The sequence below is a fragment of the Cupressus sempervirens genome, chromosome 6 (assembly GCF_028749045.1).
Source record: "Cupressus sempervirens isolate cs-2001-9-10 chromosome 6, ASM2874904v1, whole genome shotgun sequence".
NCBI classification, from domain to species: domain Eukaryota; kingdom Viridiplantae; phylum Streptophyta; class Pinopsida; order Cupressales; family Cupressaceae; genus Cupressus; species Cupressus sempervirens.
This window is the reverse complement of record NC_143123.1, coordinates 487,837,128-487,850,598: the sequence shown is the minus strand read 5'-3', so window position 1 is coordinate 487,850,598 and position 13,471 is coordinate 487,837,128.

Sequence of the window (13,471 nt, the reverse complement as noted above, 5' to 3'; positions counted from 1 at the left end):
ATTAGAAAATAGATCCCCCTCATTTCTTTTCAACTATCCCACTATGCTCATTCTCCTCCATTACCATTGCTCCTCCACTAACTAATCCTAAGCACCCTATAATTATTGGGTTCCTTTCCCCTTGCAGCTATGTCCTTTCCTTTCAATTCAGGCCTCCTCTATTCTTATCATGTGTTTTTATCTCTTTAAAAGAGATTCCATAACTACTAAGGCTACCCCCAAACTGACTACCACTAACTCTAGAATTGACTCATAACTATTTCTAGACTATAATTGGTTTTATCAGGTTCATAAAGTCATCACCGCAATTACATTTTAAATGACAACCACATGGTATTTATAAACCCTTAATCCCTAAATTGACTTTAATGACCTTATTTCAATATCATTTTGACCATAGGTAGATAATCTTCTAAATTTGAATTCAGTCTCCTGATGCTCCTACATCAATTGTCCTTTAACACCTCCTTTCTACTTCCAGACACAGAAGAATGCCATTTTGAACTAGGATTTCAAAACTTTAAACAATTTTACAAACAATCAAGCTTGATTCAAATAAACTTTGTAAACTTTGCACAAATTGCTCTAGAATCACTCTACAAACTCTCAAATCACTATGTGAATGAACAAATAAAATCAAAATTAACTTTATACCTTAAAATGATTAAAATACCCTTGCATTTAATGTTTTGTACTATTAGTAGGTAGGTTCAAAATGCATGACAGTTGTCTCGGCTCACATAAATCAACTTGGTGTTCATACTTCCATTCACTAGCTTAGTCAACACACCAACTCAATCGCAACTCCATTCCATTTCTCAATCATAACTTGGTCAAACCCTAATAGCTCAGTCAACACAAGAGCTCGATCAACACTATGACTCAATCACTATTGACATTAATATTGATGCCCAGCATCAACTATGCTTCAACTTTGTATATATGCTCTTTATGCAGTTTACCCTTCATAACTATCTGGATGTATCTCATCTTATGCAGATATGGACTTCACTAAGTCACATGTTAGGATCTTATGTATGATAAATTATTTGAAATACAATTCCTCCCATACCTTTTTTGCTTAGTTTGAGGTAGTGTAATCACTTGATCCATTGGATCGAGTGGTCTCACCTTCACTATTTCCAGTGCTATAGGATTCTTCCTTCTTCTTCTTCTAGGTTTGATTCATCTCATTTCTTGTTTTTTCCACATTAACAACATCTTTTCCTTTTTTCTATACATTTCTTGATGTTAGTGGTTGGGTCTGATAGTTTCTGCTCAAATGTCCAACCTTATGACAGTTATAGAAAACTATACTTCCATTCATCCAACTCTTACAATTCCCTTTTAAATGTGTCTTAATACAATTATCTACAATATGACCATATTCACCACACAAATGAAGATTGTACCATGTTGTAATCCCACTTATATGAGTTACCTAACATCCTTGTTTATTGGTTATCTAGATAGGTTTTGCCTTTGATATTGAGCTCTATGTCCATACTTCTGACAATTGTAGCAATATCCTTCAAATCTAGGTGCAACTAATGTATTGTTGGCTTTGAATATGCACTCATGTGCTTGATGTCCTTGCTTCTTACAATTAAAACAATATCCATTGAATTTGGGCTTACGGTTTTGCTTACTAATCTTGCTTCTACAAAAATGTGTTGTATGACTTAGTTTCCCACATGATAACATGTAGGTTTGTTGTTCTTTGGCTTTGCATTCCTCTATTCTCCACTCTTTGATGATTCCCCTTCCTCGATAGATGATAGGTGCTCAAAAAAGCTAAGTCTAGATTTGCCATAAAGGTCTTCTCTATGATCTCATCAGTTCTTCATAGTATCTTACAACTTCTTTAAATTTGTTCAACCTTTCAATGAATTCATTCTCAAATCTCAACTCATTCCTCGGATGATCATTCTCAAATTTGAGATTTGCAATCCCACATCTTTCCTATTGAGTTCTTGATTTGTACTTAGCAAATGATTGACAATATCAAATTGCTTTTGTGTGAATTTATGCACATTAGATAAACTTTCATTAAGTCTTGTGGTCATTTTCCTTTTGTCTTCATTAGTCATTGTATTATCCTCCTCAGCTTTCTTTTTCTATTTAGTCACTTCACACAATCTTACTAATTAGATTTCATGCTCTCTCTCTTTATTCCTCTTATCTCATCATTCAATGCATTATTCCTCTCCAATGGATCTTCTATTTCTACATCACTTTCACAGTAATTTTCATCATCAAGTAGTCCTTCAATGTCTTCTTCTTGATATTGAGTATCATTTTGTTGGATTTCCAACTCCTTTCTTCTCTTTAAAAATTTCTTCAATTCCTCTCTTACTACTTTAAGCTTTTGCAGTGCAAGTTGTATATCAAAAGTCTAATTTTCAATGATCTTTCCCAACTTATAAGCCTCCATATCCAAGATCTTGACTCTCAAATGGTTAGACTCCTGCTAAGAGATCAAAGCTCTGATATCAATTGTTGGAAGTCTATTGGGAAAGCAAGATACTGTGAGGGTGGGGTGGGTGAATCACGATTTGTAAAAATTTTAACCTTTGAAATAATTATTGAACTAATATCTTTCACTACGAACCCATATCTCAACAATATTATAAAACACATAAACATAAATTACAATTGTGCATTAGAACTGTCAGAGTAATAAAGTATTTTCTTATTAATTAAATCAAATTGATTTTATTATTAAGTCACTTATTATCTCTAGTTTACTTAAGCTAAAATTTAGACATATAATAATTAATTTTTTTAATTAATTATTATCACGCATTCACTTTTGATTGTAAAAATCTCCTTTTTGCTCATCAAGAATGCTTCATCTATGGATGTAGGAATTCCAACCTCCATAGCTTTTTATTCTTTCTTTTTGTGATAAGTGTTTGCATGCAGGTGGTTCTTGGGAGCTATGGCATTGATCTTTTATCAACTTCAAAATTGTTATCAAAGTTCTAGATCTGCATGCCTATGTTCTTCTTGTGAGAGATTTGGCATCCGTTTTCAAATGTATAACTTTCAAAGGATTTTTTTTTGAATCTAGGGAGGACATATTTTTTAGAGCACTTTAAACCCAAATAAACATCATCATTTAGCTCCAAATGCTTGAAAACCCCCATTTCGATATAAAATTTACATCTAGTTTAGACACTATTGAAATTTGAGGCAAATTATTTTTTGCACCCTGGCCATATTTGACTTGGACATGCAAATCGAGGCAAAAAAAAATTCATCAAAAAAATTATTATTGGAATATTTTTTTGGACCCACTTGTTTTTCTTTAGTTTTTTATTTATAAAAAAAATCAAACACAAATGAGGAGGCACATGTGTTTTTAATACACAATAACTTTTTTGTGGGGACATTCAAGTAGATGATATTATTTTCTAGAGGCATGTTTTAAAAAGGCTACGCATTTTTTTAAAGAATACTTCCACTTTCCCTTCTTCACACACAAACACACTTGCCTTGGGGCCTCTACGCCTAGTTGTTTTAACCCAATTATTGGTGCAAAGCCCAAATTTTTTCCTTCACTAATGAGTTACTATACCCTACACCCTTCATTAGCTTGGGCCTCGTGTTCTCCTTACACACACATTTTTAGTGTATCATGTTTATTAGAGGCCGTTCAACGTGTTTGGGCATATTTTTGGGGTGGAAATTTCTTTTTGGGCCCAATGCTATGCTTGTAGTTTGACAAGCCTCTCTCAAAAATCAAGCCATGATTCCTCCAATTATGCATTGGTCATAGGTGGCTTCCTATTTTCAAATGGGGTGTTTGTGGAGTTTTGCAATTTGGGATCCATATTGATTGGATATAGCACCCACATTTGCGGCAGTCTGAGTACCCCTTGTGGCTTTGATATCCACACTCCTTGCCTTGAGAAATGACCCCTTGTGACCCCCTATTAGTGCCATTAATTATGTTGGTGACATTTTTTTCTTGCATGGATATTTTTGACTTGGTTTGGAGCTAAGTTAACCTTTGGGGCCAATGGATGTGCATGCATTTTCCTTTAAGAGTAGAGGTAACTTTTTGTTCAAGTATGGGCTCTTTGCACAAATGTGTCCAACTTGCCCAACTTGGCATTGTTTCTTGGGAGACACTGCTAAAATTTGGGAGATGCAACTTTTTTAAAGTTCTGCAGGCTAGTACCTTTAGAGATGCATTTTTTTTGGAAAACTCACATGTTTTTGTGGAGACCTCCTCTGATCTCATGTCCTTGTCAACGCATTCAATTTTGGAGTGCCATTTTTTTTTGAAACTTTGAAGAAACACTTGGTCATGTGACCCACTCCCCTTTTGCCTTGGTTGGCGCTCTCAATTCCGCACATGTTTGATTAAATACCAAGTTTTGAGGGAGTTGCTCCTTAATGCATGCTTTTCTCTTAATGGCGAATTGAAGTATTTTTTAATGCCTACTTTTTTTTAGATGGATTTGTGTGGTAGTTCAACAGTTTATATTGGGGGACTCATGTGTCGAGCAGGCCCTCTTTACTCGTAGGAGAGATTTTTTTATGTGGATGAATAGATTAAAGTTTTGGCCATAGTTTCTTATTCCAATACTGGCCCTTGATTTTTTGGTTTGTTTCTAGTGATAGGATTTTTTTCGAGTAGGGATCATTTTCAGGCATTTTTTGCCTCAACAGCCATTTGATTATTGAATTTATGCTCGTCACTTTCTGGTGTCAACATTGCATTAGCACTTATGTCACCCTTTTAGGCTCTGTTTGGACCTACCTTCACATTTTTTCTCATATCTTGGGCATTCAGACTCTTTTTTCTGCAAATGAGATATTGCCAGAAAGCTAGTTTTGATTAATTCACAGTGGTACATGTATTTTAGCTTTGATGCTTTTTTTATGGCTTTTTCTCTTATCAAAGTTAAGAGTTCCTTTTTGCACTCCAGGAGACATATCTTGAGCATTCAATCTCTGATTTGGAAATTCTTTATATCATTGGAAAGGTTTTTTAGAGATTTTTCCAGTGATGTTGGTTATTTTTCTAGATTATTCTCAGGCACATTCTATTCAATCTTTTGATTTTTTGTATTTTGGTGGATATCTTGGTTGTTTCAGGTTTGTAGATCAATTTCATTGCTTTAGATGATTTTTCTTAGGTTGTACTATCAATTGTATTAGCCTTATCTCTCCTCTAGTCTTTTTAGACATCATTTGTATGCATTCTTCCAAACACACTAAGATAAAGTGCCTTATTACATCTGTATTTTTGTTTAAATTATTTTGCCTTGTTTTTCTTGCTGATTCGAGTAGTGTCACCTAAGGACACTTATGTAGATTATTGTATTCTTGCGATTCACCATGTCTTGTGCCTTATTGTACATGCACTACTCTGATTAAAGTTTCGTGCTTGGTTGATGTTTTGCATTTATCTACCATCTTCCTTTGTCTAGTGGGTTTCCCTTCTATGACATTAGCTACATGACATGTCTGAGATTGATCACCTCAGTACACACATCTACTCTATTGTGCAACTTGATCATGGTTCCTTGACATGCAACTCTTTTGGCCCGCTTTTCTAGTTGCTTATCACCTCACCCATGTCTACATTAAGGGGGTTCTTCCATTGTTTCTCATGCTTCCTTTGTTTGATAGAGTGAGCTATGAATTCATTATTTTTTCATATATACTAGGTGGATGTAGTGGTTGTGTACCTATCCATTTCAATGAGATGGATCATTTACCATATAGACACTTTTCTTTTCGTTCCTACTTTGGTTGTAGCCCTCCATGTTCAATTGATTAGTTCTTTAGGCTTTGGTGTTTCATGCCATTTTTATCTTCAAGTTTAGTTGTTATCCTTTGTGTGCCTTCTGATTCAATGTAGATTATAGTCTTCTCTACCTGGTCAAGTTCTATTTCAGTGGAGGTTCTACAGATTAGCAGTTACTTTTGACAAAGCTTTGCAGCTTCTTCATGCTTTAATGGTGTTCTTCATGATCACATTTTGTTCCTATCTTCTAGGAAATTTTCTAGTTTGGAGGGGCACACATGTATTATTTTGTGTATCTTGATTGTGGTTCCTTGACATGAAATTCTTTTGGACCACATTTCTAGTTGTTTTTCACCTCACCTTTGTTTACATTGGGGAGAGGGTTCTTCTATTATTTCTCATGCTTCCTTGGTTTGATGGAGTGAGCTATGTATTCAATATTTGTTCCTATGTACTAGGAGGATGTAGTGGCTAGGTACTTATGCATTTCGGTGAGATGGATCCCATACATACACTCTTCTTTTTGTTTCTACTTTAGATGTAGCCTTCCATGTTTGATTGGTCAGCTCTTTAGGCTTTGGTGTTTTATGCAATCTATAGCTTCAAGTTCAGTTGTTTTACTTTTTGTGCCTCTTGATTTAAGTAGTGTCTTTTGAACTCATGCAAATTATAGTATTCTCTACTTGGTTAGGTTTTATTTCAATTGAGGTTCTTTAGATCAACAGTTACTTTTGACAAAGCTTTGCAACTTCTACATGCTCCAGTGGTGTTCTTCATGATTATCTTTGGTTCTTATCTTTTGGGACATTCCCTAGTTTGGAGGCTTCTTCAACCCTTCACTATTTCTTTTTGGCATTATTTTTATCTCTTTTTGAAGTAGGGTATTTCCCATGTGGTTTTCTCTATTTCTCCTCTTTTCAAAAATTTGGTTGTGCTTGGGTACCTCATCAGGCTTTGTTGCTAGGACTCAATTTTACTTTTAGTAGTAGTTTCTAGATTTTTAGCCACTCCCTAAGTTTAGCTTAAGTGGAGGTGTTAAAGTAATAAATTATATTCATATTAATTAAATAAAATTCATTTAATTATTAAGTCACTTATTATTTCTAGTTTACTTAAGCTAAACTTTAGGCATATAATAATTCTTTTATTAATTATTATCATGCAACCTAGGGTTTACCTGTTAGAGTTTTGATCTCCTCTATAAAGATGATCTCTCTTTGTAAATATTCATTCAATTTTGATTATAGAAATCTCTTTTTTTCTCATCAAGAATGTCTCATTTGTGAATCTGGGAATTCCAGCCTCCATAGCTTTTACTTCTCTCTTTCTGTGATAGATGTTTGCATGCAAGTGATTTTTGGGACCTATAGGGTTGATCTTTCATAAAATTCAACAAGATCTACTAGATATTCACATCCATATAAATGAAAGTAAATTATAAACACATAACACAAAGATTTGGTAACCTAGAAACCCTCCAAGGTGAAGGTAAAATTAGGGTGGGGATAACACCCTCAAATCTTCACTACAACAGCAATAAATTTCTCTTGTTAGGGCTACAAGTTTGATTACTTCTGATGATCTACCCTATGTGGGGCCTTCTATGTTAAGATCTTACAAGACTTATTTAGTCTACCTTGATTAAAGGATTTAAAACTTACAACAAAGTCAGCATTTTGTTAGGAGATTTACATAGGCATATCAGGACCACTCCATTAAGATATTTACCCTAATTCACTTTGATAGAAGGTATTAGTACCCAATCCTTTAGTTAGAACTCTAATGCTTGATGATAAATCTCCTCTTTCTAATTTTTGATCCTCTCTCTAATTTGATATAACTTTGCTCTGCACTTTACTATCCTGTTCGGTCATTCTGTCTGACTCTCTTTTAGAATTTTGCTTCAAGAATCCAAACAGACACACACATACACCATTGTGAAAATAGGGTTTAGATCCTTCTTTTATAACCAACTAGAGAAGGTTCTAGATCAAGATCAATGATCCATATTTCTCCTTATTATTGCTTAAGTCTTTCATTTTTTTGATTGGTTAAACACCTTACATAGGGATTAATGATCCATGCAAAAATGCATTATCATCTCCTTAAATTTCTCCTTGATCATTAAAACATGCTTTAAGTTGGCCAAAAAATGGTTTACCTTAGTGTTTGTACAATTCCAAACAAATATGTCAAAAGTGGTTCACTCTGCACATGAACACTTTGATGCTTGGTCATGAATAATCTTCATATTGTCCCTCAACTTTTGTATGCTCAGCACTTACTGCATAACTTGACATGAACTAACTTTGTATAGCTTGATGTATACTATCTTCTACCTCACTTGACATGCATAGTCTTCTGACTCATTCAACATATATAGAAGTACTCTGTGGCCATAGACTTGCTCAACAATAACAATTGCTCAACTTCAACTAAGATATAAAAACTTAATCTATATACATTGCCCAACCTTCATTCGATGGCTTGGTCAAAATGATGACCGACCAATTCTACCATAGGAATGACTAAGTGTTTGACAATAATAGACAACAAACTTTAAGGATCAACAGATTACTAACTCTAGGCCATGTTGTGTATAGTTGAACTTGTATTGCTTCAATTTTATAGACTCGTACAAAACCTTATGATTCATTAGAACTCTTCCTACACCTTCCCTATATGCTAGATATCATTGTGAATTTATTTTTAGGATCATGTATAATTATAATTAGAGCCATCAAGAAATTCTCTTTAAAAATCTACATTGCACTTATCAATCCACTCAAATATTTACCTTTCTTTTGGAGTGAAGTATTAGGTTATACAATTATAGAATTTTAAAAAAAAAATTCTTGCAATATCCAAAAAGTCCCATGAAATTTCAAAATTTAGTCATATTGTATCATGTAGGTCATTCTACTATAAAAAATAGGTCATTCTACTATAAAAAATCATCTATTAACTAAATAAATAGTCGTAGTTGTTAAATCATTTGATTAGTTTTTCAATTTATTATTTAAATAAAAATTCCTATCTATTTATTTGATCCACTAAAACTTTTCTGTCCTAAATTTTAATAAATTACTATTATTTAAATAACTCATTAATGTCTTGTAATTCTCCTATGTATGAAATAAATGCCTTTGTATTTTATAAATTCCTAAATCCTTTCACCTTCAATCACATGGATCAACTCCCAAATTTAGAAATTGTGGCACTTGGCACTTTTTTCTCCATTCTAACTTTTATTTCTAACTTGTCAATATCTTCTACCTACTTTGTGTAGGAGCATATGTGGGTAGGTGGAAATCTTGCATCACCCAAAAATATTTCCTTTTTATTGCTCATATTATATTCTAGTTGGATAGTCTCATGTATTGTAGGTGGTGATCAATTTAGTTGGCTCATTAACTTATGTTATCATTATGGTGTGATCTAGGAATCATGAGATCATATGTCTTTCTTTGCAACTCAATCCAATGTTTCTAGATGAATTTATCTTATGAATGGTCTAGTCCTATATTCAGTTTCATGTTCTAATAGCCACCTTGGCAATATTTGGCTTGCAATAGAGGTCAAAAAATCCTAATGGTGCATAATTCTATGTTATGATATATGTGGCATACCTCCTTTAGTGTTCACATTTCATGATGTATCTTTTTGGGATTCTTCTCATGGATTCAAGTCCTAAACTATATTATTCTAATACATTTCTTTATCGTGGATACTGTTGATACGATAAGGCAATTTTTGGTTGTTGATCTTGTATATAATAAAGGTAGAAGTTATTATTTTATAGTATGAAGGTAGTAGCTAGTTGTAGTAAGAATGAATGAGAACTCTAGTAGTGAAGATCAAGAATAAGGCTTATGCCCTTATTATTGAGGCATGTCTTTTGAATAATCTATAAAATACACTTACATTCCAACTTGATGATAATTGAATATCATATTTCCTTATTCTCTGGTGTTTCTCATTAATTTGTTTTGTCATTTATCTTGTGGTATTTCTATTGAAAGGTTAGACATATTCTTTAGGGATATATCTATCCTTGAATAATCATATGGTATCAAAGTAAGTTGTAAATTCTTGATTGCATATTCAAGTTCCCAAGCTTGCAAAGTTGAAAGTATGTTTTTCTAGGGTGGTATAATTATGAATCAAACATATGTAAATAAAGGGATTAAGTAATACAATTTAAGATTAGATTTATTGTCGATTGTGCATGACAATAGAGTTTAAATAATATGATTGATCATAATGAGTTCCAAAGATTGTAAATCCTAAAGATACTAGTTATGGGGTGGTAGAAGGTATAATTGTCTCACAATTGTAGAGGATCGCACAAAAGAGTTGGTCGATTAATTGAAGTATAAGTTTGTGATTTCAAATACTTTACTAACCAATTTTTTTAAGGAAGATTGAAGGTTTTGGCTAATTTATTGATTTTGGTAAGGAAATTAACACATGTGATAATATCACTAAATCTATGAAAGTTGAGAAGTAAATCCCTAAGCTTGTAAGGATACCTCCTAAAATAATTAACCTTAGAACTCTAGAGAAAATGATGGAGGAATTCAACAATGAGATAAGAACTAAGATCCAAAACTCTTTGATTCGGGTTAGGATAAGCCCTAAGATTGAAGATGAATTTGAAGAATCTACTGAAGAGCTTGAGACAATTAGACTTGAGATCATTGTAGAAGAGGAAAGATTAGTAAGAGCTATGGTACAAATGGGTAGGAGTCATAGAATGTATGTTTCTTGCTTTGTTAGTTTATTACAGCTCAAGGAATTGATAGATTAGATTAATGAACTTGAAGATTACTTTGAGATTGAAGATGTTAAGGATCCATAGAAGACACATACTAAGATAAAGAGTTATTCTTTTTTATGTTGTAAGGGTTGCCAAAAGATACAAAAGATAAATGTGAATCTAAGATTAATATGTGAAGAGTTATGATTTCTAGACTTATGTCAAAGTTTATACTAGAGGTTTATGAATTGAAATTATTTAAGAAATTGCAAAATCTAAAGAAAAAATATTTGACAATTAAGGATTACATTGAAGAGGTCTACAAGATGACAATAAGATCTAGACCATGAGAGTCATCTAAAGATAATGTGGCTAGGTATTTTAATGGTTTGAGATTTAACATTCAAGATGAGTTAAGTATGCCAAAGATTACTAAAATTTCATACACTTATGTGTATGCTCGAAAGGTAGATGATAAGTTGAATAGAAGACAAGTTACTCCTAAAGTAAGTGATAAACTAATGGGTAATAAGAACAAGCATAAACTTGTGATGGAAAAAGAAATTTATTAGAAGATTCATGGAAGAGGTAGTGGCAACATTGAGTTCAAATAAACTTGTTTCAAATGTGGAAATTTTGGACATAGAGCTTTCAAATGCTCATTTGGTTCTATCAAAGGAAAAGGAAAACAAAACCTAGGGGCACATGAAGAGCAAGATGATGATGATGAAATTGTTGAAAGAGAGGTTGCACCTAATATGGGAGAATATTTGATGTTTAAAATAGTTATGTTGAGTATGAAGGAACCAAATCTTGTGCAAAGAAGATAACTTTTCTATACTATTTGTAAATCATGAGCTAAATTTTGCAAGGTAATTCTATGGATAGTGGAATTACTGATAACCTTGTATCAAAGGAAATGGTACAAATTATGGGATTAAGTAGATATAATCACCCTTGTCCATTTGAGATAAGTCAGTTTCAAGATGACCATATGGTGGAAGTGAAAGAACAATGTTAACATTGGACCATACAAGGTTGAGGTATTGTGTGATGTGGTTAACATCTTCTTGTTGTATTTTGTTAAGAAGACCTTGGAAATATGGTGTTTGATATTTTCATGATTGTTGAAAAAATGTTATGTCTATAGTAAAGGATGATATGAATTTCACTTTAATTCCTTTGAAGGGGGGAGAAAGAAAAGAAAATAACCTGAGTGTACTGAGAACTTGTTAGAAAGTGAAGTATAATAAAATTGGGGGGGGGGTGTTGAATCAGTTATCCAACTGTTATAACAATAATCAACCTTAATAATCCTTATGCATATGAACAATATAACCAACAACCATAATTCAATACTCATACACAATAACACCAAATATTTTAACTAGGGAAACCCTTGATCAAAGGGAAAACCCTAATGGGGATGGTACCCACAAAATGATGTACTAATTTTAATATTCCTTGTTAGAGGATGGACTCTATTAGGAGCCAATGAAATACATTTAGTACATATCAATCCATATTATGAGGCTTTGAATCACTATTAGGAGATTCCAACCCTATTAGGATTATGAAAACCCTTTTAGGAGTTGTAGAAGGCAGATGGACCCACTATCCAAATAGCTTTAGGGGCAAGGTCACTAAAATCACTATTCAACCGATCTCTATATTATTCCTTGTAGATAATAGAAGTGAATTGTACTTCATCTTCCTTTTTCCTATCAACCAGACTCGTCTTCTTCTTCTAATCGCAATACTAGATCACCAACTTCACATCCAAAAATCCCTTGGATCATTTACTTAGATTTACCAAATACTCTACTCATATTCGCACAATCTACTTACTTGATGCATTCAATACATACTTTACCAAAAGGAAAATAACCTTCCTTTATAAGATGTCCTCAAAACAATTCCTCAAGTTAGCTTTGAGGCTTTCCCAATTAATTATAATATGACCTCATTAAGATAATTGATTATATTACAATTACACAATAGTTTCGTATCACACGTGTGACTCTAGAACTTGCACATTCACTATTGTCACCATCAGATTTCCTATTGTCACTGTATAACTTTGCATATTACGATTCTATCTCTATAAAAAGATACAAATCAATCATCAGAAACTACTTCTCAAGTACTTTGCCTGTATACTGCTCTCTATAAATCAAGCATATCTCCTCCATGTCTTCAACTTACTTGATGCACACTTAGCCTCATCATCAAGACATGGTGTAGGACATGTCCTTAACTATGCTTGACCTAGCCATCAATTCTTTGTCTATACAACCTTGTTCTCTGTTTGCTACTCTGCTAGTCTTCATAGAATTAGTACTATGTTGACATTAATGAAAAGCATAGTCATGAATGCAACATATCAATCATGGTAACAATATCCACATGCTCTAGAAATGCTTAAGATACTTCCTCAAAGGAACACCATCAATATTCATGCTAACAATCTCCCCCTTTGGCATTGATGGCAATATAGATGAAAAAAATCTAAGTTATAAGACTACCAAAACAACACTCTTTCTCTATTGTTGTTGTTCTCTTCTTTTCAAATTCTCTTCATCAATCAAATATGAACCTCACTAGAACACTATTTTGCTTTTAATCTCTTTCTTAGATCAACATCATGAGTTGTTCACTAAACATCTCTAAGCTTCTCCCCCATACATTATATCTTCCTATTCATACTCTCCCCTATTCATGCAATCTCTCGCCCATTCATGTAATCTCTTCTAAATTCATGCATAGGAGATTTTCTTCATTCACACTCTCCCCCATTGACATCAATGACAAAGGCTTTATTATGTTAATCATCTACTCCAAGTCTTCAATCATCTCAAGTATCCAAAGACACTATTCTAAATCAACTATCAAGAGTCCTAGATGACTCTTCTCATCTTAGATACTCCCCCATATAGGAAGTGTCAACA